Source organism: Heterodontus francisci, chromosome 36 (assembly GCF_036365525.1).
Source record: "Heterodontus francisci isolate sHetFra1 chromosome 36, sHetFra1.hap1, whole genome shotgun sequence".
NCBI classification, from domain to species: Eukaryota; Metazoa; Chordata; class Chondrichthyes; order Heterodontiformes; family Heterodontidae; genus Heterodontus; species Heterodontus francisci.
Genome location: NC_090406.1, coordinates 36,073,947 through 36,098,791, shown reverse-complemented (window position 1 = coordinate 36,098,791; position 24,845 = coordinate 36,073,947). Strand labels below are relative to the sequence as shown.

The 24,845-nt window shown below is 43.8% G+C and overlaps 1 protein-coding gene across 3 annotated transcripts in view; it reads right to left on the bottom strand.

Annotated features, from left to right (window-relative positions):
• The window catches only part of sema6bb (sema domain, transmembrane domain (TM), and cytoplasmic domain, (semaphorin) 6Bb), a 578,950-nt gene that overhangs the window by 245,536 nt on the left and 308,569 nt on the right, over positions 1-24,845 (bottom strand). The gene's annotated exons all lie outside the window — the stretch shown is intronic.

Below are 24,845 nucleotides of genomic sequence, written 5' to 3'. Positions count from 1 at the left end.
AGGAAATACCCAGCAAGAACTAGCACCTCCTGGAGAATAGGGGAGAAAGGTAAGTAGATTGAGGGATTTAAATAAATTACCACCATTAAATTAAAATAATGTTCTCAAGGAAAAATGATTGAGGTGAAATACTCGTACTGATTTAAGTGGGTACGGTATGAATCACTCAAGTGTAATTATAATGTAATAAAGAATCTGATAGCATAATAGCAAAGTTCATGTCTTATTATTTTCATTTTCCAACAGTATTTTTTTTTATTAATCATCCTTTTAATAATGCATGCTTTGGAATGTTTAATTTATCTTGACAAATTTATTGGGGTCAAGTGTCACAATTTTCCAATGACGGCATAAAACCAAAGGAACAAATAATCTAGACAAATGGGACATCAGAGCTTTCTGTAAAGGTAAATAAATCCAAGGTCTTGTATGATGAACAGACTGAGCTCCATTATCTTCAAGCTGGCTCAAATCTACCTTGGCCCTATACTTGAGCTGTGGTCTAACTGGAAAAGACTGAATTGTGTAGCCATTGCAGATTCTACTCCTATATTCTGCACAGCCATCCACCAGATTTGTCCCAAACATCTCTCCAGCCATGCTCTCATTAATTCATCATCTCTCCCCTATCTCCCTTATATATTTCCCTTAGCCCTGCCACATTCATCTCCCCGTATTCTGCCTCAGCTACTCCTCATGTATTCCCCTCACCCACTCTCCCCCAACCACTTTCCCACGTTTTCCCCTTTCACTCTGTCCACTACCACAGTCCAGCAACCACCTCAATCTCTCATGTAGAGCTTTGTCCCTTATTAATCTTATTACAGACAGTAATGATATAATAAACATTATGACAGTAATAAACATTCTCAAAGATCAGAAATCGCTTTATTACAGAAAATGCTAAAATAAACAAGTTTAATAAAATAATTTTATTTTGAATTAAAATTGTAACTTTTGTTTCTGCCTAGTCTGACCTAATATATTTTTCTTTACCTGTACATTCATTCTTCTTCTTTCTGGCTCTTTTGTTTATTTTGGAGAGAGGGAGAAACTTTAAAAAAAAGGACTTTTAATTGTTTGAAAGCTGGCTTTAAGGAGCATTATTTCAGCCAATTGAAAGCTCACAGTGTAAAGTTTGACATTGTGGCATCAGGAATGTCAATCTTTGTTGTGCAAAAACATGTCAAATATGGAGAGGTCTCTTAATAGTTGGACAAGTCTAATCCCCAGTGTGAAACTGAGCCATATACTAGGAAAGGTCCAAGTTCCCTTTCCAGATTGAAATAGGAAGGTGACAGCTCTGCTATACTTCCGGTGCATTTTGTAAGATTACTCGGTCCTTTGGTGTGTGATCTATTGTAAGAATCACAGGACTTCAAGTAATAGTCAAAGAAAATGTGGGTTTTATTATAACTGAACTGGAACATATATATATATATAGTTACAAACAGGTAAGAAAGGTGGTCTAGGGGTCCCTCACAGCCTTCACCTGGTCTTACCGTAACAGGGTTTAATTTTAAATGCATCTTTTTTTTAGCTCCCCCTTGGTGAATCCTTGTTCACCGCTTTCCAATTATAAGGCAAAGAAACCAGCACAAACAGGCTTTCTTAGGTTTAAAGAAAAACAGTTAAAATTTATTAAACTTAAACTCTAATTCGGTTGATGCCTACGGATACACGTCGTGCCCACGCTAGCATGCATACGCGATACATACACATGCAAATAGAGACAGAAAAAAGCAGAAGAAAAATAAAATGGAAAGTTTGAGGCAATACCTGAAGAGTTTTTGTTATGGTTCTTCAAGCTTACTTTAGAGTCCTTGATTGCAGGTAGATCTTGTTTTTTGTTGGGGCCCAGTATATTTCTTAAACCTTGTTCGCTGTAGGAGACTTTTCTCTCTTGGGGTTCATGTGTCTTCAGTGGATTTGGAGTTCCGTGAGAAAGAGATGGGAGCAGACAGACAGGCGAGGCTGTGGCGAGCCAGCCAGGAGAGATCTTCTCAGTCCAGGAGCATTCTTCTTTCTGCTCAAACTGTTTGTACAAATACAAAAAACTCAGGTTGCCCAGCAAGTTAGTCATGTGACTAGCTGGTTTGACCATGTCCATTTGTGTATTCGGCCATCTTAGCAGTCAACCTGGAATGCGAACTCCCCCACCTTCAACGTCTGGTGATCAAAATTCCATTGTTGGTTGAATGTGTCAGGGAATGGTCCTTTGTCCTTTCCAAGCACTGTCTGTTAATATGTAAATGTCTTTCCAGCATTTCTGGCATTTTTTTTTTAAAACAAGTCCTTTCTTCACTTCAACAACAGTTTGAAATTTAATGTCCATGTGGCAAAATTAATATGTCTCATGCTTGGCAGGTGGGGGGCTGATGACTATATATATAGGTGCACACAAATAGTTACTGCATGAGAACATCTTGCTGTGTCAGGTTCCACCCATAACTGTGATGTGTGACATGACATCACTTCCTCCAGTGATCTTCACTTACAGCTTCTTAAGATGGTCTGCTCTTAATGTCGTACCACAACATATTACACAGCTTGTCTGATTTTAAGCATTATATGGTGCAAAAATGGAGTGGCTGACCTGAACCTGCCCATTTCCTGCTGAAGGGGTTAGGTTAAAATTACCCTAAAATGTCCAGAGCTGCATAAACTTTCAATTAGATTATTTTTGAGCTGGAACAGCCAGCATTCTGTCAAGATCAATATATCATACAGAAGAGCTCAGTTTCCCCTGGCGTATAGCAACATTGGAAAAAAAAGTAACTGTGAATTTAACCAAGAGATTCATTTTTCTTGATTGTTCTGAAGAAGGGTCTCTGACCTCAAATGTTAACTCTGCTTCTCTCTGCACAGATGCTGCCAGACCTGCTGAGTATTTCCAGCATTTCGTGTTTTTATTTCAGATTTCCAGCATCGGCAGTATTTTGCTTTTGTATTATTATGATTAATTTTTCTTGCCTTACTGTTCTGGCGAGGCTTGCGATATTAGTTTGGTAAAGTTTTGAAACAGTTCAAGCTATGCTTATCAGTTAATGCACTTCCCTCTACATTAACACAAAAAAAGTTAATATCCCCATAAAATTTGCATAGTGGTAAAAGTACAAACCTTGCCACAGCAGCAAGCAAGAAATTTTTCAGAAAATGCATTTAACATTCATAATCTGTGCAGTTCCCTTTCATTCTCAGAGTGAAATACAGAAAGTTGGTGCGGATAAATGGAACATTTCCTATCTTATTCTCATTAACTACATTAATTGTCATCTTTCCTCCTTAAATTTCTCTCCTGCTCTCCTAAAGGTTCAGACTGTTACAGAGGGGCGACGACCGGTGTATTAGCACCTGCTGCCTTCAGGTATATAACATAAATATTCTTTCTTCTGCTTGAACCTAGCCAAACAGTGCCATTATCAACCATTCAATTGTGATGGGGGTGGGGGGGGGGGGGGGGCGTGGTTGCACATCAGATAGAAATCCTTTCTTTGTTCAATCAATTCAATTGAAAAATCAGATGGGCAGAGGTAGTCTACATGAGGAGTACATAGGATGTTTTCGGAATAATTTCTTGGAGCCAACCAGAGAGCAGACTGTACTAGACCTGGGCTTGTGCAACGAGATAGGATTAATTAATGACCTCATAGTTAAGGTGCCTTTAGGTAGCAGCGATCATAATATGATTAGATTTTACATTCAGTTTGAGGGAGAGAAGAGTGGGTCCAAGACTAGTATTTTAAATTTAAATAAGGGCAATTATGAGGGCATGAAAGCAGAGTTAGCTAAAGTGATCGGGCAAATCAGGTTAAGGGATAGATCAATAGAGATGTGGCAGACATTTAAGGGGATATTTCAGAATACATAGAATAGATACATTTCAACAAGAAAGAAAAATTCCAAGGGTGGGACCCGCCATCTGTGGTAACTAAAAGAGTTAAAGATAGTATCAAACTTAAAGATAAATCCTATAATTGTGGAAGCATGGGAGACAGGTCAAAAGATTGGACAGAAAATAAAAAACAGCAAAGAATGACTAAAAGATTGATAAGGAAGGTAAAATTAGAGTATGAGAGAAAGCGAGCTAGAAATTTAAAGAGAGATAGTAAGAGTTTCTGTAGCTATTTAAAAAAGAAAAGAGTTAACAAAGTGAGCGTTGGTCCTATAGAAAGTGAGTCTGGGGAATTAATAATGGATAATAAGGAGATGGCAGATGAATTAAACAGATATTTTGCATCGGTCTTCACTATTGAGGATACAAGTAACATCCCAATATTAGCTGTAAGTCAGGAAATGAAAGGGAAGAAGAAATTCAAGAAAATTACAATCACCACGGAAGTGGTACTGAACAAATTGTTGAAGCTGCGGACTTCATCCTAGGGTGTTAAACGAAGTGGCTAGTGAGATAGTTGATGCATTAGTTTTAATTTTCCAAAATTCCTTAGATTCAGGGAAGGTTCTGTTAGATTGGAAAATAGTGAATGTAACTCCTTTATTCAGAAAGGGAGGGAGACGGAAAACAGGAAACTACAGGCCAGTTAGCTTAACATCTGTCTTAGGGAAAATGTTAGAAGCTATTATTAAACACGTTATAGCAGGGCATTTAGAAAAATTCAAGGTAATCAGGCAGAGTCAACATGGTTTTGTAAAAGGGAAATCATGTTTAACCAATTTATTGGAGGTCTTCGAGGGAGTTACATGTGTTGTGGATAAAGGGAAACAGGTGGATGTATTGTATTTAGATTTCCAGAAAGCATTTGATAAGGTTCCACATCAAAGGTTATTGCAGAAAATAAAATCTCATGGTGTAGGGGGTAACATATTGGCATGGATAGAGGATTGGCTAGCTAACAGCAAAGAGAAAGTAGGCATAAATGGGCCATTTTCTGGTTGGCAAGATGTGATGAGTGGTGTGCCACAGGGAGCTGTGCTGGAGACTCAACTTTTTACAATTTATATAAATGACTTAGCTGAAGGGAGTAAAGGTATGGTTGCTAAATTTGCTGATGACACAAAGATAGGTAGGAAAGTAAGTTGTGAAGAGGACATAAGGGGGCTACAAAGGGATATCGATCAGTCAAGTGAGTGGGCAAAGATCTGGCAAATGGAATATAATGTGGGGAAGTGTGAAATTGTCCACTTTGGCAGGAAGAATAAAAAAGCATATTCTCTGAATGATGAGGGATTTCAGAGCTCGGAGATGCAGTGAGATCTGGGTGTCCTAGTGCATGGATCGCAAAAGGTTAGTTTGCAGGTACAGCATGTAATTAGGATAGCTAATAGAATGTTATCGTTTATCACGAGGGAAATTGAATACAAAAATAGGGAGATTATGCTTCAGCTATACAGGGCATTGGTGAGACCACATCTGGAGTACTGTGTACAGAACTGGTTTCCTTATTTAAGGAAGAATGTAAATGCGTTGGAGGCAGTACAGAGAAAGTTTACCAGACTAACACCTGGAATGGGTGGGCTGTCTTACGAGGAAAAATTAGACAGGCTAGGCTTGTATCCACTGGAATTTAGAAGAGTAAGAGGCGACTTGACTGAAACATAAGATCCTGAGGGGTCATGACAGGGTGGATGTGGAAAGGATGCTTCCCCTTGTGGGAGAATCCAGAACTAGGGGTCACTGTTTAAAAATAAGGGGTCACCCATTTAAGACAGAGATAAGGAGAAATTTTTTCTCTCAGAGGGTTGAGAGTCTTTGGAATTCTTTTCCTCAAAAGGCAGTAGAAGCAGAGTTTTTGAATATTTTTAAGGCAGAGGTCGATAGATTCTTGATGAGCAAGGGGGTGGAAGGTTATCAGGGGTAGGTGGAAATGTGGAGTAATCAGTTCAGCCATGAACTTATTGAACGGCGGAGCAGGCTTGAAGGGCCGAGTGGCCTACTCCTGCTCCTAATTCGTATGTTCGTATGTAATTTCTGACTGGTGTTGTTCCCCTACAGTCTTTTAATCCAATCATGCTAATTCCTTCCAAGCATTTTTTTTCCTCATGCATAGATTGACTCGCTTAGAATACATCTGAAAAATATACCCTAACTCCCACATAAATACATTCTTTCAGTACAGCATCACTAGCGAGTGATCAGTAGTGGGAACACTGGTGTCTTCTTTCTTTCCTGATTTGAGACATTAGATTAATTACAGAGCCCCTACTATGCCTGTTTATGAGAGTAAAAGAGAAAAGAATTGGCAAGAAAATCTCATTTACAGAAATTAATTAAGTGCAATATGTTGAAAATGAGCTTTTATTCAATTTGTCACATGCTTGTTAATTGGTCTATGATTTGTCACCAGACACATCTGATTGACCCTTATGTCATGTGTTAACACAGGCAACACAGTGGGGGGAAATCATAAAGGCAATGGTAGCCATTTTGATTGTAGTTTCCATGACTACAAAAGAAAAATGACTAAATCGTGGCCTACGGCAATGATGCTGCATTACACCACTGATGAACAATTACTGGGTGGCCATTTTAGGTTTGGTGTAGGATATGCAAATAAAGAGATATAATTGGGCATAGCCTGCCCCAAAATAGAGAGTCCATTCTTGATGTGTTTTTTCTAATTTTAAAAAATAATTTGTGGTTTTTGATTGAAGCTTTTAACTGTGCAGAATTCTCCAGAATTCCTGGGAATTCCATGCTTGGGATCTCTATTGATTCTGGCATGCTATTAAAGCACTACTTGGCATGCTGAGCACCACCATTGAATAACATGCCTATCACACATGCTGAAAACAAACCATGGCCACAGCTGGCCCTATTCACCCACCACTTGTTAGAACTGTACAAATCAAGTGTACCACATTTCTCGATTTACTGCTAAACGAAACAATATTCAAAGGAAATCACTTCCCAATGCAAAATGAAAGAGTAACAGGGGGGAAAATATGATAGCTCGAGTTTTCAGGACCATTTTTTTAAAATGAAAATTGCTGTATTTATAATAAATACATCCAAAGCCTGTCTGAAATAACATCAAAATGAATTAAACATTCTAAACCAGAGTAGTATTTGAGAGATGGCAAAATTGTCAAATTAGCTTCAAATTAATGTCACATTTTGAGTCATTTACTGCTGTGAGAATGCATTCTCTACAAATGGTACTGAAGTTGTCTGAACTCTCGTTATCCACACTGGCTGTCACAAAAGAAAAGGCCGCTCACTTATCCATTTTAGCACAAGCTAAAGAGACTGCCAGTTGGCAAATGTACTGGAGGTATGGAACAAAGAGGGTCTCAGTTTCAATCTCTGGTGTGTGCTGAGTTAGCTAATTCTAGCTGGGGAGCAGTTGAAGTGTTGGGACATGAAGGGGAGATTCCCATTCCTGACTGTCATTCAGCAATTCCTGCTAGAAGGTAGTTCTGTGAGGACATCGGGTGGCCTAGCTGTTAACTGGGTCCATGCCAAACAGTGAAGAATGAAACTAGATGCAGATCTTTTTCTGGCTAGTCAGTTTATTCACAGAATGCAGCATTACACATCTCTGCCTTCTGTTCACCAACCACCCTTGTGTCCAGCAGGCTCTCTTTATATTCACATCATATCCTTAATTGAACAAAGCACTTCAGCTGTTTACCTTTAAAATAAATAACCATCAACATAGCAAGCCACTCAGTTGTATCTACTCTTCTTCTTTGGCCTCCTTGTCTCGAGAGACAATGGGTAAGCAAGCGCCTGGAGGTGGTCAGTGGTTTGTGAAGCAACGCCAGCAGTGGCAAAAAGGCCAATTCTAGAGTGACAGACTCTTCCACAGGTGCTGCAGATAAAGTTGGTTGTCGGGGCTGTTCCAGAGTTGTCTCTCCCCTTGCGCTTCTGTCTTTTTTCCTGCCAACTGCTAAGTCTCCTCGACTCGCCACACTTTAGCCCTGCCTTTATGGCTGCCCGCCAGCTTTGGCGATCACTGGAAACTGACTCCCACGACTTGCGATCAATGTCACAGAACTTCATGTCACGTTTGCAGACGTCTTTAAAGCGGAGACATGGACAGCCAGTGGGTCTGATACCAGTGACAAGCTCACTGTACAATGTGTCCTTGGGGATCCTGCCATCTTTCATGCGGCTCACATGGCCAAGCCATCTCAAGCGCCGCTGGCTCAGTAGGGTGTATATGCTGGGGATGTTGGCCGCCTCGAGGACTTCTGCGTTGGAGATACGGTCCTGCCACCTAATGCCAAGGATTCTCCGGAGGTAGCGAAGATGGAATGAATTGAGACGTTGCTCTTGGCTGACATACGTTGTCCAGGCCTCGCTGACGTAGAGCAAGGTACTGAGGACACAGGCTTGATACACTCGGACTTTTGTGTTCCGTGTCAGTACGCCATTTTCCCACACTCTCTTGGCCAGTCTGGACATAGCAGTGGAAGCCTTTCCCATGTGCTTGCTGATTTCTGCATCGAGAGACAGGTTACTGGTGATAGTTGAGCCTAGGTAGATGAACTCGTGAACCATTTCCAGAGCTTGGTCGCCGATATTGATGGATGGAGCATTTCTGACGTCCTGTCCCATGATATTAGTTTTCTTGAGGCTGATGGTTAGGCCAAATTCGTTGCAGGCAGCCACAATCCTGTCAATGAGTTTCTGCAGACACTCTTCAGTGTGAATTGTTAATCCAGCATCGTCAGCAAAGAGGAGTTCCTTGATGAGGACTTTCCGTACTTTGGTCTTCGCTCTTAGACGGGCAAGGTTGAACAACCTGCCATCTGATCTTGTGTGGAGGAAAATTCCTTCTTCTGAAGACTTGAACGCATGTGAGAGCAGCAGGGAGAAGGAGATCCCAAACAATGTGGATGCGAGAACACGGCCCTGTTTCACTCCACTCAGGATAGGAAAGGGGTCTGATGAGGTGCCGCTATGCTGAATTGTGCCTTTCATATGGTCATGGAATGAGGTGATGATACTGAGTAGCTTTGGTGGACATCCGATCTTTTCTAGTAATCTGAAGAGACCACGTCTGCTGACAACGTCAAAGGCTTTGGTGAGATCAATGAAAGTAACGTAGAGGGGCATCTGTTGTTTGCGGCATTTCCCCTGTAGCTGGCGAAGGGAGAACAGCATGTCAATGATGGATTTCTTCTCGAAAGCCACACTGTGCCTCAGAGTAGACACGTTCAGCCAGCTTCTGGAGCCTGTTTAAGGCGACTCGAGCGAAGACTTTCCCCACTATGCTGAGCAGGGAGATTCCACGGTAGTTGTTGCAGTCACCGCGGTCACCTTTGTTCTTATAGAGGGTGATGATATTGGCATCGCGCATGTCCTGTGGTACTCTCTGTCTCTGTTCCCACCTCACTCTGTCTCCGTTCCCACCTCTCTCTGTCTCTGTTCCCACCTCTCTCTCTCTGTCTCTGTTCCCCCCCCCTCTCTCTGTTCCCCCCTCTCTCTCTCTGTTTCCTCCCTTTCTCTCTCTGTTTCCTCCCTTTCTCTCTCTGTTCCCCCCCCCCTCTCTCTCTCTCTCTGTTTCCCCCCCTCTCTCTCTCTCTGTCCTCACCTCTCTCTCTCTCTGTCTCTATTCCCCCCTCTCTCTCTCTGTCCTCACCTCTCTCTCTTTATTCCCCCTCTCTCTCTCTCTGTCTCTGTTCCTCCCTCTCTCTCTATCTTTGCTCCCCTCTCTCTCTGTCTCTGTTCCCCCCCCTCTCTCTGTCTCTGTTCCCCCCTCTCTCTCTGTCTCTGCTCCCCCTTCTCTCTCTGTCTCTGCTCCCCCTTCTCTCTCTGTCTCTGCTCCCCCCTCTCTCTCTCTGTTCCCCCCTCTCTCTCTGTTCCCCCCCTCTCTCTCTGTTCCCCCCCTCTCTCTCTGTCCCTGCTCCCCCTTCTCTCTCTGTCTCTGCTCCCCCTTCTCTCTCTCTGTTCCCCCTCACTCTCTGTTCCCCCCTCTCTCTCTGTCCCTGCTCCCCCTTCTCTCTCTCTCTGCTCCCCCTTCTCTCTCTCTGCTCCCCCCTCACTCTCTGTTCCCCCCCTCTCTCTCTGTCCCTGCTCCCCCTTCTCTGTCTCTGTTCCCCCCTCTCTCTCTCTGTTCCCCCACCGTCTCCGGTCCCCCCTCTCTCTCTCTCTGTTCCCCCTCTCTCTTTATCTCTCTCTGTTCATCCCCTCTGTCTCTCTCTCTCTTGCTGTTCCCCAATCTCTGACAGTTGCAGGGAGTGGGAACGCTCAGCTCAGTAGCTTTATGGTTCGTCAGTTTTTTAAAACATCATGCGGTCAGCTTCACAGCTGACAGGTGCTGGGAGCGGGAACAGTGGTTTCGCAACTTCGGACAGATTCGGGGTTTTCCGGTGGCCTTTTAAAAAATAAGTCAGAACCCACAGGAAACCCCGCATCTGTCTGAAGTTGGGAAACAGCTGTTCCTGATGTTAGCACCTGTCAACTGTTAAACTGATGGCACGACTTTTTAAAAAGCTGGTCTGAAGGAAGAAAACAATGGAAAATTTCTCATCTCTGAAATACAACCACGGGCAGGATGGAAACCTTCGGCAGGCTGGATTCTGGCCCATGGGCCATATGTTGGACAACCCTGGCTTAGCAGAACTCCTGCTCCATAAAAACACTGGCTGTTCGTTCTGTGAGGACTCACAGCTGAAATCCCATCCTGAGCATTGTTCTGCTGCTGGCCCATTTATACAGGATTATGCAGACGATCAAGTGATTGATTAGATTTTGTGGCTTTTTATTTTCAATTCTATCCTCAAAATGCTAAATCTTGCAAGTGTACAGCATTGACCACCCTCCTGTATCTCATTAAAGCAATCAGGTGTGAGCTGTGATACTAAGTGTTGAGAGACTCTTAGACTGTGGCTATTCATGGTGAGCACATGGTTTTAAAAATACTTCTGTATGCAAGTGCAATGCCTGGTGTGGAATTGAGCTATTCAGTCTGAGAAAGTCACAGGTTTAATCCCCCAAGCTAGAGAACAGAAAAGTCTGCCAAAGTTCTCATTCCCAGATCTAATATATATATATATATATATATATATATATATATATATATATATATATCAATATATCAATATATATATATATATATACACACACAAATACACATATACACACACAAAGTGAGGGTAGGATAGGATGAGTTATGATCCTAAGTAGCCAATTAACACCAATTTCTAGGTTGACACGCGAAGGGTGATAAAGAGAATGAGATGAGGGGGGCGCAGATAGAAGCTCATAGAACCATACCCAGTATTAGAAGGCTGGGGGTGGGTGTGAACTGGTTAGAAAGGGAAAGGAAAAGCTACATTCTGATCCCAGCTGCTGCAGGAAAGACCAAGTGTATTTAGTGCAAGGAAATATTCAGTGTTTTTTTCATCCTGTGATATCCTATCCAACCTTAAGTTGGTTTTCTTTTATTAAGTGCCACATCAAATGAAAAATGCTATTTAACTCGTGCACTTTAAGACTGTATCAAGAACCCACTAAAGGCAGGTATATTTAATACTAGACATAAATCACTGACATGTAATCTATTAAACAATATCTGTTTGACTAATGTAATTGAGCCAAAAGCAGTTCATTATCTACATTAAATAATTTCCTATTTATTGACAGAGAAAATCCTGCTTAATTACATAGTGCAGCTCTGCCAACAAGAATCCATTCAGTCTACAGGCTTTAAATTTCCTCCACCTCAGTTTCTACTCTTTCTCCTTTCTCACCTCCTCCTTAAAAGCACTGGTCTAGAAATTGAGCTATGTCGCCTGAGCCACGTTTTTTCAGGCACTACATGGCCTCCTAAGCATACACATTTCCGACTTGAAGAATGCCAATGGCCATATTGGGTAAGGACAACAAGAGGGAAAGGGCCTGCTTGAGGTCTCTGCACTCAGAAAAACCAATCCTACAGAACGGCTACAACTAAAAAAGGAGAGCTACTTACCTATCAGTATGGAACCTGGAGGCAGCAGCAGTGCCCTCATTAAACCACCCTCCTGATCACCGCCATTATTACCCACCGGGAACTCCAGCACCAACACCTGATCTTTCCCCACCGTCCTGACCGAGGCTTCAATCCCTCCGCCACTTCCAGTTAGTCTCCATGACACCATGTAAAGGCGCTCCCTTCGAGACTTGTGATCTCTATATCCCAAGCCCCACAATTTGCCCCACCTCCCAAACCCACCATCCTGAGACCACCATTTACCTGTGCTAATGTGGTCTGAGGTCCAATATTCAGGACTTCTCAAACCACAATGTTTGTGTACGGATAAATATCCAAAAACTTCTAGGCCACTGACTCCTGGGTGCTGACTGGCCTCCAAAAGCTTCCCCAACTGGGGGACAATTCATATGCGACTCTAAACCACAAGTACAGGCAGGCCATTCGACCATGGCTAGACTCTGATTGTGTTCTCATTTGAAGCACATACAGTTTCCTCTGGGGATGGAGATTCATGGATGGCATTCAGGAGAAGGAACCCTTAAATCTCTACCTCTCTCTGCTCCTTTAAAACGCTCAACACCGAGTTTTTTGACTAAGCTTTTGCTCTTCTGTCTTAATATTTCCTTATGTGGCTCGGTGTCAAGTTTTGTTTGATGACTCTTCTATGAAATGCCTTGGGATGCTTTACTGCATTAAAGGCATAATATATTTTATTTTATTTGTTCTTGGGATGTGAACATTGCTGGCAAGGCCAGCATTTATTGCCCAACCATAATTACCCTTGAGAAGGTGGTGGTGAGCTGCCTTCTTGAACCGCTGCAGTTCTTGGGGTGTAGGTAAACCAACAGTGCCGTTCAGAAGGGAGCTCCAGATTTTTGACCCAGCAACACTGAAGGAACGGCGATCTTGTTCCAAGTCAGGATGGTTTGTGACTTGGAGGGGAACTTGCAGGTGGTGGTGTTTCCGTGCATCTGCTGCCCTTGTCCTTCTAGGTGGCAGGGGTTGCAGGTTTGGAATGTGCTGTCGAAGTAGCCTTGGCGAGTTGCTGCTGTGCATCTTGTATATGGTACATACTGCCGTCACTGACTGCTGGTGACAGAGGGAATGAACATTTAAGGTGGTGGGTGGGTGCTGATTAAGTGGGCTGCTTTGTTCTGGATGGTGTTGAGCATCTTAAGTGTTGTTGGAGCTGCACCCATCCAAGCAAATGGAGATTATTCCATCGCACTCGTGACCTGTGCCTTGTAGATGGTGGACAGGCTTTGGGGTGTCAGGAGGTGAGTTACTCGCCACAGAGTTCCCAGTCTCTGACATGCTCTTGTAGCCACTGCATTTATATGGCTGGTCCAGTTAAATTTCTGGTCAACGGTAAGGGATGTTGTTAGTGGGGAATTCAGCGATGTAATGCCGTTGAACGGTAAGGGAAGATGGTTCGATTCTCTCTTGTTGAAGATGGTCATTGCCTGGCACTTGTGTGGCATGAATGTTACTTGCCACTTATCAGTCCAGGCCTGGATGGTGTTCAGGTTTGCTGCATGTGGGCATGGACTGCTTCAGTATCTGAGGAATTGTGAATAGTACTGAACACTGTGCAATCATCAGTGAACATCCCCATTTCTGACCTGCAAGTTGCTGTTGCCGTTGACTTATTTTCTTTCTGCTCCCTATTCGAGGGATGCTGAAACCCATTGGACTGCCCTCAGTGCTTCCCTGGCTCAGATCAGCTAACTCAGTGCAGGCTTGGGATTGAAGCTGGGACTTCTTGGCATGTCCATCCACTCTTATTGGTTCACTAACTGAGCTAATGTGAAAACTCCATCAATAAACTGTAAGATGTTCGAAATTCATGCTGTAATTTTTAAAAATATAAAACAGTGCACGCAGAATGCTTAATAAAAGCTGTCGTTACAGTGTCAAGTTATTAAATCCTACAACTCACTCCATTCAAAGATACTTTGCTTCGAACTTGAGGGTTAGATTTAAATTGATTCACTGACTGTTAAATCCATTTGAACTTCCTTAGATACATTTTTTTTCAAAGAAAAGTGTTGAGGTGACAATATTTGAGAGCTGTAAAGAGTTCTGCCTTAATTGACAGCCCAGTGAGCCTACATTAGTACAATAATAGCATGGTAACATTGAGCTGTGAAATAGGAACCCACAAAAATGGTTTCATTTTATTCAGGTTGAAATATTGTTTTTTTGAGAGACAACAATTAGAAGCTCTGCCATTCAATGAGCTTCCTTCCTAATTTGTTTTTTTTTTAAAGTCACCTCTCCTTTCTGTTTTGTGAAATCAGCTGTCTTTTGGGTCATTAAAATGAAAAGTGTCAAACTGGCATAGTGTGTGGCAAGTTTCTCTGCAAGATGCTGTGTCTATTATCCTCAATTGGGATTTTACTGTGTAGGAGTTGTTCAGGCCTTTCAACAATCTTTTAAAATAAGTTATTCCTCCACAGCAATTTTCCCCTACCTCCACAGCTACTTTTCCCTATTCCCCAATAGTTATCTCCTGTTTTAGCTATTCTGCTATACAGACCCCAGTCATTTGGACTTCCCTCGTAGTTACTGTTCTGGAATTTCAGAAATGTTGCCTTTACTACCCCACACACCTGCTGCAATTGTCCATTAGGTTGGTACAAGCCTTGACGGTGAGTCTCAGTAAACTATACTACCACAGCAGGAAGGGTGGCACCATAGCCCAACACAATCCTTTCCTCGGTTGGTATCCACATACAGGCAGGGGCTCTTTGGCAGAAGAACTGCCTGCTTTTTTCCCTGTCTAATCCAGCACAGACTAAGAATCAATTCTGGGATTTTCCTGGTCTCTGATTGCCTCGATTCTAACCCCCATTGCCTAGTGAGAATGGTACGTGGGAGGGGTTAAGTTTAGACCAAGTTGACTTATCGGCCTGAGGTCACTCCGTTCCCACCCATTTCATCTCCACCTATTTTCAAGCGGGCCAAAATTCCTGCTACAGGCAACTAGATACCTACTTTTAATGCAAAGATCGAGGTCTGATGACATCATCAGTGCCACGACATAACCTGAACTAAAATTCAGGGGGAATCCAGCACCGTCTGGAGCTCAGCAGCAGAACCATGGGAGGAGGCATCGATTGGCTAGAAGAGTAAGTTTTTAAAAATGATTCTGTCGGACCTCCTTGTCAGCCAGGAGGAGCAGGAGTGCTCTCACCAGGCACCGCAAGGAGTCATTCAACCTTCCCAGCCCTGACTTCCCCTGAACACGATGGAACACCTTCTCCATCTGATCTGCGATCACTTCTAGACCGTCTCCTCCATTCCCATAGGTTCCCCCTCAGCTGTTGTCTCCAGATGCAGAATTCCTACTCCCATCCACCCCTCGGATAATGGACCTGACCAGGTTTGGGTGCGACTCTGGGAACATTTATTAACATGAGGTTCTGCTGTTCAGATCAGCCCACAGATTCTCTGGGTGAGTTCCCCCCTTTGGGGCTCACATACACTATTCACTCCCCAATTTTTAAAATCTGCACCCATAATTCATTGGATAAAATTGTTGTGCTAACGGAACCCAATTTTGTTTCTACTCCCACTCCTCCGATTTTCTTCTCCTAAGTGCTTATTCTTCCTTTGTTAGCTTAGACAGTGAATAATCAGTTAACTCAGTACAGATCAGGCATAAAATCTGGAACCTTCCTCATGTGTAAGGCTCAGCACCATTCTGACCAGTGAATGTGACAACTGAGCAATGGGGAAATGCTCATTCCCCCTTTTGTAAATCTGTAATGGACATCACAATGGCTCAAGGTAACATGCTCATCAAGAAGGTTTTGAGTCTCATACCAGACTTGAGCACATGATTCTAGGCTGACAGTTTACAACAATCCTGAAGGAGTGCTCCATTGTCATTGGTGGCATCCTTTGGATGAGGTGCTAAACTGAGGCCTATTCTGCCTGATTAAGTAGTTCAGGAGAATGTTAAGTATATTTTGATATTATTTGGAGAAGGACAGGGAGTTCTCCCAGCATCCCAGCTAATCAACAGCACCAAGAACAGAATAGCTGGTAACTTATCTCATTGATATTGCAATGCTTTGGAATGTTTCGGTGAGAGGTTAAGGAAACTGGGTGAAATGAGCTAGGGTTGTAGTTCCCAGCCTATATGATTAAAAGTCCCATAATTCAACACTAATTGGGCAACTTCACTGAACAATGTTGTTAAGGGTGGCTGATGTGAGAAAAGGATTGTGTAATCAGGTTCCTTATCTTAGCTCAAGCTTATGGTATACTGTGAGAGGACAAAGCATCAGCAGTATTATACCTGGGAAAGAATCACTCAATGCTGTGCTTTTACATTGAAAGAGGAATATTCCAGCTTTCAGCTCTGCTCATCACAAATTCAACTTTAAAAAGACACACAATTTAAAACCAAACAATTCTCTTCCTTGTCAAGATTTAGTCTTGTCAGAGAAGTGATTACAGACAGATCGCTAAGGAATTACTGCAAACTGAAAGGGCTCATTTTATACCAATTTACACTAGTTGCAGGACCAAACATGTCATAAAGGTGTGTGATTTGAGTTCTTGCTTGTGGAACATGATATTTGTCAGCAGTAACTGTTAGGGTCTTACTTTGCCTGCAGTTGTCTCCAGATGTCTCTCCTGCTCTCTTGAACCTGCTAAGATAAGCTGGGGGCAGGTTCCAAGGGCACTAACTACCCTGCAGTACCTTGCCCAAGAAGTCATTTTCGAGTGGCAGGCTATTTTACCAGGGAGGGATGACGCAGCCAAAATCCAATCAGATTTTCATCCAATGTCCACAGACAACAGAAATTACTATATAACAATCACAAACTGGAAAATGGTCAGTTTTTTCCCCCTCTCCTAAACCAGGGCATAGAGGCAATCTGTAATAACACAAATGCTGTCCTAGCTGAGCTTAGCCAACAGCACAAACCAGGGATTAAAATATCTCTGTATAATTCAGTGGCTTATTGGCAACTGATCTAGTCTGTGTATTTTAATTCAACTGAACTTCTAATGTAGCATTTAGTGGAGTGGGGAGAAATTAAGTATTCAGAAATCAAAGGCAGCAGCAGGAATTCACTTTAAGCAATAACTGAGTGACTGATGAGAGAAAACTGGTTATAAATTTAATTAGCATCTACTGAAGTCTTCAACTAAGCAAGGTCAAATAAATTTCATGGTGTTTCAGATATTCTGGTTCATTTGGTATTGAAAAGGACCACTGGGGTTCCCTAAGGAAAAGTGGGTAAATACTCCATTTGGTGCAATACTGAGTTTTTGTCTTAAAAGATTTTATCACCCTTAAAAACTGCACAAGGAATAAAATGCTTGATCTAATGGGGCTGTGCACCACTAGGTGCAATACTGAGCCATAGTGACCAGGGGAGTCTGAATTAGCAGAAAAATCAAAGCTCACATTGCAATGCAGCACTGAGGGAGTGCTGTACTGTTGGAGGTTCCAGCTTTCGAATGACATGTTAAACCAAGGCATTATCTGCCTTCTCAGGTGGATGTAAAAGTTCCCATGGCACTATTTCGAAGAAGATCGGGGAGTGTTCCCTGTTGTCCTGGCCAATAGTTATCCCTCAATCAACATCATAAAAACAGATTATATGATCATTATCACATTGCTGTTTGTGGGAGCTTTCTATGTGAAAATTGGCTGCCACGCTTCCTACATACAACAGTGACTACACTTCAACAGTACTTCATTGGCTGTAAAGCGCTTTGGGACGTCCTGTGGTTATGAAAGGTGCGACTTAAATGCAAGGCTTTTTCTATTTTAGTTCATTTCACCTGAGTTGGTGATAGGTGATTGGGGTGTGGGCGTATAGTGGGACACAGCTGCAAGATTTGACAGGAATTGTGGAAAGCACTAAGAGACAATGTATTGTTAATTCCACAATTCAGCGCTCTACCATCTTTCTTGACTTAGTATCCTTTATACAGGGCAGAAACAGACAATTCGGCCCAACTGGTCTATTCTGGTGTTTATGCTCCACACAAGCCTCTTCCCACCCAACTTCATCTAACCCTATGAGCTTTCCTTCTATGCGTTTCTCCCTCGTGCGCTTGTCTAGTTTCCCTTATACACTGATGCATTTCTCTGTTTAGTGATATTTAGTGATATCATCAAGAAAACCACAGTCATGGGACAAACTGTTGCATCTCCGCCCCTGATCACACTAAATAATATCCAACTGGAAACGGTTGGCAAATTCTGCTACCTTGGGTTCATTGTGGCAGACAATCTGTCCCTTGATGCAGAGCTCGATATATAAAGAACAAAGAACAGTACAGCACAGGAACAGGCCATTCGGCCCTCCAAGCCTGCGCCGATCTTGATGATTAGATTAGAGATACAGCACTGAAACAGGCCCTTCGGCCCACCGAGTCTGTGCCGAACATCAACCACCCATTTATACTAATCCTACACTAATCCCATATTCCTACCAAACATCCCCACCTGTCCCGATATTTCCCTACCACCTACCTATACTAGTGACAATTTATAATGGCCAATTTACCTATCAACCTGCAAGTCTTTTGGCTTGTGGGAGGAAACCGGAGCACCCGGAGAAAACCCACGCAGACACAGGGAGAACTTGCAAACTCCACACAGGCAGTACCCGGAATCGAACCCGGGTCCCTGGAGCTGTGAGGCTGCGGTGCTAACCACTGCGCCACTGTGCCGCCCTTAATGCCTGCCTAAACTAAAACCTTCTGCACTTCCGGGGACCGTATCCCTCTAGTCCCTTCCTATTCATGGATTTGTCAAGATGTCTCTTAAATGTCGCTATCGTATCTGCTTCCATCACCTCCCCCGGCAGCAAGTTCCAGGCACTCACCATCCTCTGTGTAAAGAACTTGCCTCACACATCCCCTCTAAACCTTGCCCCTTGCACCTTAAACCTATGTCCCCTAGTAACTGACTCTTCCACCCTGGGAAAAAGCTTCTGACTATCCACTCTGTCCATGCCGCTCATAACTTTGTAAACCTCTATCATGTTGCCCCTCCACCTCCGTCGTTCCAGTGAAAACAATCCGAGTTTATCCAACTTCTCCTCATAGCTAATGCCCTCCAGACCAGGCAACATCCTGGTAAACCTCTTCTGTACCCTCTCCAAAGCCTCCACGTCCTTCTGGTAGTGTGGCGACCAGAATTGCACGCAATATTCTAAGTGTGGCCTAACTAAGGTTCTGTACAGTTGCAACATGATGTTGCCAATTTTTATACTCTTTGCTCCGACCGATGAAGGCAAGCATGCCGTATGCCTTCTTGACTAACTTATCCACCTACGTTGCCACTTTGTGACCTGTGGACCTGTACGCCCAGATCTCTCTGCCTGTCAATACTCCTAAGGGTTCTGCCATTTACTGTATACCTCCCACCTGCATTAGACCTTCCAAAATATATTACCTCACATACGCATAGGGAAAGCAGTTACCACCTTTGGCCGACTTGCGAAATACGCTTAGGATAACACTAAGCTGACCCTTAGGACCAAGCTGATGGTTTATAAAGCCTGTGTTCTCAGCACCTTACTGTATTGCTGTGAAACATGAGCGACTTACAGCTACTAGGTAAAGAAGCTTAATCATTTCCATCTTTGCTGTCTGTGGCACATTATGGGTATACCCTGGCAGGACAAAATCAAAAATTCTGCTGTCCTCTCAAAGGCAGAGCTCCCAAATCTGTTAGCACTTCTCAAACAGAGGGCTTTGGTGGATCAGACAGGATGGAAAAAGGTCGCATACCCAAGGACTTTCTGTATGGTGAGGTAGCTGAGGCCAGAGGACCAGTGGGACGCCCAAAGCTCCACTTCAAGGATGCTTGCAAGAGTGACATGAAGACCCTAAATGTCGATTATCACACCTGGGAGTCACTAGCTGGCGAAAGAGGGAAATAGCCACACATCCTGTGGACTGGTGTGCACTACCACGACGATCAGTTGCTACAGCAGCTTGGCAACAGGCGTCAACGTCAAAAACAACAACTCACAGCGACAGCTTTATTAATTAATCACTCCCGCTCTATTAAATACTTTCCCTTTTGTTCTCTCCCCCACTCCCCTCCCCTTAAAACTTAATTCTTTTCTAACCTTTGCCAATTCTGATGAAAGATCACAGACCTTAAACGTTAACTTTGCTTCTCACTCCACGGATGCTGCCAGACCTGCTGAATATTTCCAGCACTTTTTGTTTTTGTTAACTCACAGCATCACCTGGCAGCTTCATGTGCAGCACTTGTGGCAGAACCTGCCTCTCAAGGATTGGCCTTCACAGCCATCAGCAAAGGTGCATCAAGAGAAGACACCCCATCTAAATGGATTGTTTGCTGCGTGTCTATCATCTTTCATAGATGGAAGGATGCCAACCAACACAATATTCCCACAAGATCTGCCTAAAGCAAAATTCTCTCACACTGTGCTAGTCGGAACACACTGAAAAAAGCATGTGTTAATGTGTTTGACTTTGGCATTCCAATTGACTGGATCTGCTCCAATTGAAATGTTCTGCACTGATTTTAACCTGCTCTCATGTTCTTGGTGGATGTATAGACCATGTAATATTAAGTGATTATTCAATAGAAATTCCTAGTTTTGATTCCCAGATGCATTAGCTCATTTCAACCAGGTAGAAATTGCGAAAACTAGTGTCAGTACCCTAGACTTGAATGAGGAAAAATCACCCAAGTTTTCAGCTCTTGATTGTTGCCCTGTCACCATTTCTGAAAAGTTCCCATGTGGGATGGAGGGAGAAGACCCTGCCCCCCATAGCCAAATACCTTGGAGACAAAGCCTTCTGCCTCAGCACTACCACCCACACCAGCCATTCTTACCTAATGGCTCAACAAATCAGTGAGTTGCTGATCCCTACAACCCAGGCTGGTGTGGAGCAGAAACACTGGCTTAGACCAGTTGTGCTCAATGGCTTGGTTCTGTGCTGTAAATTCTCTCTAATTTCTGGTCTGTGCTGAGTTAACGGATCTCAGTCAGGAAAGCATTGGGCGTAGTTCAATCGGCCTCAGTGCCCCATGATAAGGTGAGGGAAATTATCCAGTGTTTCAGCTTCGATCTGTATGCGCTTGACCCTAGCTTGACTAGGTAGAGCTCAGCTGTGGTGCCCTGGAGTCAGATAGTCCGAGACACTAACCATTTGACCATTTGACCATTTGGATGAGATTCTGGAGAGTGACTAATGTCCAAGATGTAAATATTCCACTTTTGGGCTCCCAGTGCACATAAGAGCATGTATCATGAAATTGAATGAGCCCATGTACATCCCACCCATTCACTTTAAAGATCACACAGTCTGAGAGTACACAATCAAAATATCCTGGGAGTGTAGAAGTGGGATTCTTTACTCCACAGTGGTTCCGCAAAGTGTTAATGCCCTTCAGAACAGGAATAGAGAGGATAAAATTGATGAGTAAATAGCCTGTCACCTTCATTTTCTAGGATTACTCAGGTTTAAGGGCCAGTTGAGCGAAATACCAAAGAGCTGCTCGCACATGAAACCCAAGCACAGCTGCAGTCAGGGAAGGAGGGGAGAGAATTGAAAGATATATATCTGCGGTATGATGTTCTCGCTATTTATTTTTGAAAGTAGTGACTTTATATCTGAGCAATGCTAAAGACTGTAGGCGTAGTTTCTTCATAAAGGTTATTAATTTTCCTCTAGGTTTGACACCACTGTCGGTTTACATTATATGGGACGACTCATTCACTGTAATACACTGAGGCATTGAAGATGAATATCATGAATTCAATATGATTCATTGTTAGGTAGACTGATCTTAGCAATAAGACAGACCAATAGTTGCCTTACTGCTATTCTGAACCAGGCCATGGCAATTAGAACAAGGCTCTAGATGTAGCAAGATGCATATAATAATAAAAAAAAGGCCAGTCATGCTCTGAAATTATTGAACTCAATGTTGAGTCTGGAAGGCTGCAGAGTGCCTAATCGGTAAATGAGGTGCTGCGCCTCAAGCTTGCGTTGATGTTTGCTGGAATATTGCAGCAGGCCAAGGACAGAAATGGGAGCAGGGTGGTGAATTGAAATGGCAAACAACTGGAAGCTCAGGGTCATGCCTGCGGAGTGAGTGGAGGTGTTCCGCAAAGCAGTCATCCAATCTGTGTTTGGTCTCCCCAGTGTAGAGATGACTGCATTGTGAGCAGCGAATACAGTATATTAAATTGAAAAAAGCACAAATAAATTGCTGCTTCACCTGGAAGGAGTATTTGGGGCCGTGGATGGTGAGGAGAGAGGAGGTAAAAGGGCAGGTGTTACACCTCTTGTGAATGCATGGGAAGGTGCCGTGAGAAGGGGATGAAGTCTTGGGGTAATGGAGGAGTGGACCAGGGTGTTGGGGAGGGAACAATCCCTTCAGAATGCTGACACTAGTTGTGGGGGGGGGGGGGGGGGTTGGTGCGCAGGGGAATTTACCTCTTCCTTTCAGGTGTTAAGGAACGCAAGCTACAGTAGTCATGGGGATTAACGTCCCTCCAGACCCTTCTTCTCCTTCACTTCCCTCTGGCCCCATCCTTTCTCCTAATCTGACCCCCTTGCTGTGTATTCAGAATACCCTCTGACTTCCCATCTCCGACGCTGAACAATCTGTACTCAGCAAAGGACTCCGTTTTATCCCCTTACGCCCCCACCTCAATGAATTTCCTGCTCAGCATGACGTTGAGCTCTTCTTCCATCACCTTCGCCTCTGGGCTTACTTCTTCGACCAGAGACCTCCCCCCAACCAGTGGACACATTCACCCTCCTCCAGTATTCTCCCACCACCTGGACCCCTCCTTCTGGCCTATTACCCGCTCTTGATATTTTCATTGAGAACTGTCAGTGAGACATCGGCCGTCTCAATTTCTTTGGTCCCCTCACTCATTCTAACCTGTCTCCCTCCGAACCTGTGCACTCCGTTCTCTCAGGTCTAACCCTGACATTGTGATCAAACCTGCAGACAAGGGTGGTGCTGTTGTTGTCTGGCGTACCAATCTTTACCTTGTAGAGGCTCAGCACCAACTCTCAGACACTTCTTCCAACCTCCCCCTGGACCATGACCCCACCACCAAACATCAAGCCACTGTCTCTAGGACTGTGACTGACCTCATCTCCTCTAGAGATCTTCTCTCTACAGCTTCCAATCTCATAGTCCCGCAATCCCGGACAGCCCACTTCTACCTCCTTCCTAAATTCCACAAACAGGACTGGTTGACCCATCATTTCAGCCTCTTCCTGCCCCACTGAACTTACTGCTTCCTATCTTGACTCTATTTTTTATCCCCTGGCCCAGTCTCTTCCCACCTACATCTGTGACTCTTCTGATGCCCTCTGTTATTTTGACAATTTCCAGTTTCCTGGCCCTAACCACCTCCTCTTCACCATGGACGTCCAATCTACCAGGACAGTCTGAGGGCTCTCCCCTTCTTCCTTGAACAGAGGCCCAACCAGTCTCCATCCACCACCACACTCCTCCGCCTGGCTGAACTTGTTCTCACATTGAACAACTTCTCCTTCAACTCCATTCACTTCCTTCGAATAACAGTTGTTGCTACGGGTACCCACATGGTTCCTAATTATGCCTGTCGTCTTATGTGATATGTCGAACATCCTTTATTCCAGTCCTACTCAAGCCCCCTCCCCCAACTCTTTTTCTGGTTCCTGCTTTTGCCCTGAACTAGAAAACTTCATCAATTTGGCTTCCAATTTCCAGCCTTCTCTCACCTTTACGTGGTCCATCTCCAACACTTCCCTTCTCTTTCTCAACTTCTAGTCTCCATCTCTGGGAATAGACTGTCCATCAATAATAGCCCACTGACTCCCGTGGCTACCTTGACTACACTTCCTCACACCCTGCCTCCTGTAAGGACGCCATTCCATTCTCCCAGTTTCTCACTCTCCAATGCATCTGTTCTGATGATACAACCTTCCACAACAGCACTTCTGATAGGTCTTTTTTCTTCAACCGAGGATTCCCCCCACTGTAGTTGACAGGACCCTCAACCGTTTCTGACCCGTTTCCCGCACCTCTGCCCTCACCCCTTCCCCTCCCTCCAAGAACTGGGACAGGTTTCCCCTTGTCCTCACTTTCCACTCCTACAGCCTACACATCCAAAGGATCATCCTCCATCATTTCTGCCACCTCCAGTGTGATGCCACCACCAAACATCTCCCCCACCCCTGTCAGCATTCCGAAAGGATCATTCCCTCTGCAACACCCTGGTCCATTCCTCCATTACCCCTGACTCCTCGTCCCCTTCCCATGCAATCGCAGGAGGTGTAATACCTGCCCTTTACCTCCTCTCTCCTCACCATCATGGCCCCAAACATTGCTCCCAGGTGAAGCAGCAATTTACTTGTATTTTTTTCAATTCAGTATACTGTATTCATTGTTCACAATGTGGTCTCCTCTACATTGGGGAGACCAAATGCAGATTGGGTGATCACTTTGTGGAACACCTCCAGTCAGTCTGCAAGCATGACCCCGAGTTTCTGGTTGCTTAACAATTCAACACACACCCCCCTGCTCCCATGCCCACATTTCTGTCCATGGCCTGCTGCCGTGTTCCAGTGAACATCAACACAAGCTCGAGGAACAGCAACCCATTTTCCGATTCAAACTCAACATTGAGGTCAATAATTTCAGAGCATGACTGGTCTTTTATTTATTATATTTCATTTTATTATTTTCTAGTTGTGTGCCTGCTGTAAACTTGGTTTTTCATGTTTGTTCTTTTGGACAGAGCTGTTCATTATTCTGTCATTTACACTCTTGCCAGACCAATGCTTTGTCTTTCACCACACCATTCACACTCGCTTTGCCTTTGTCTCATGATATCTTTGTCATTTAATCTCTCCTGCCCTCTGCCCTATCACACACCTTTCCTTTTGTTCTGTTCCCCCTCACCCCCACTTCAGTTGCTTGGCCAGTTC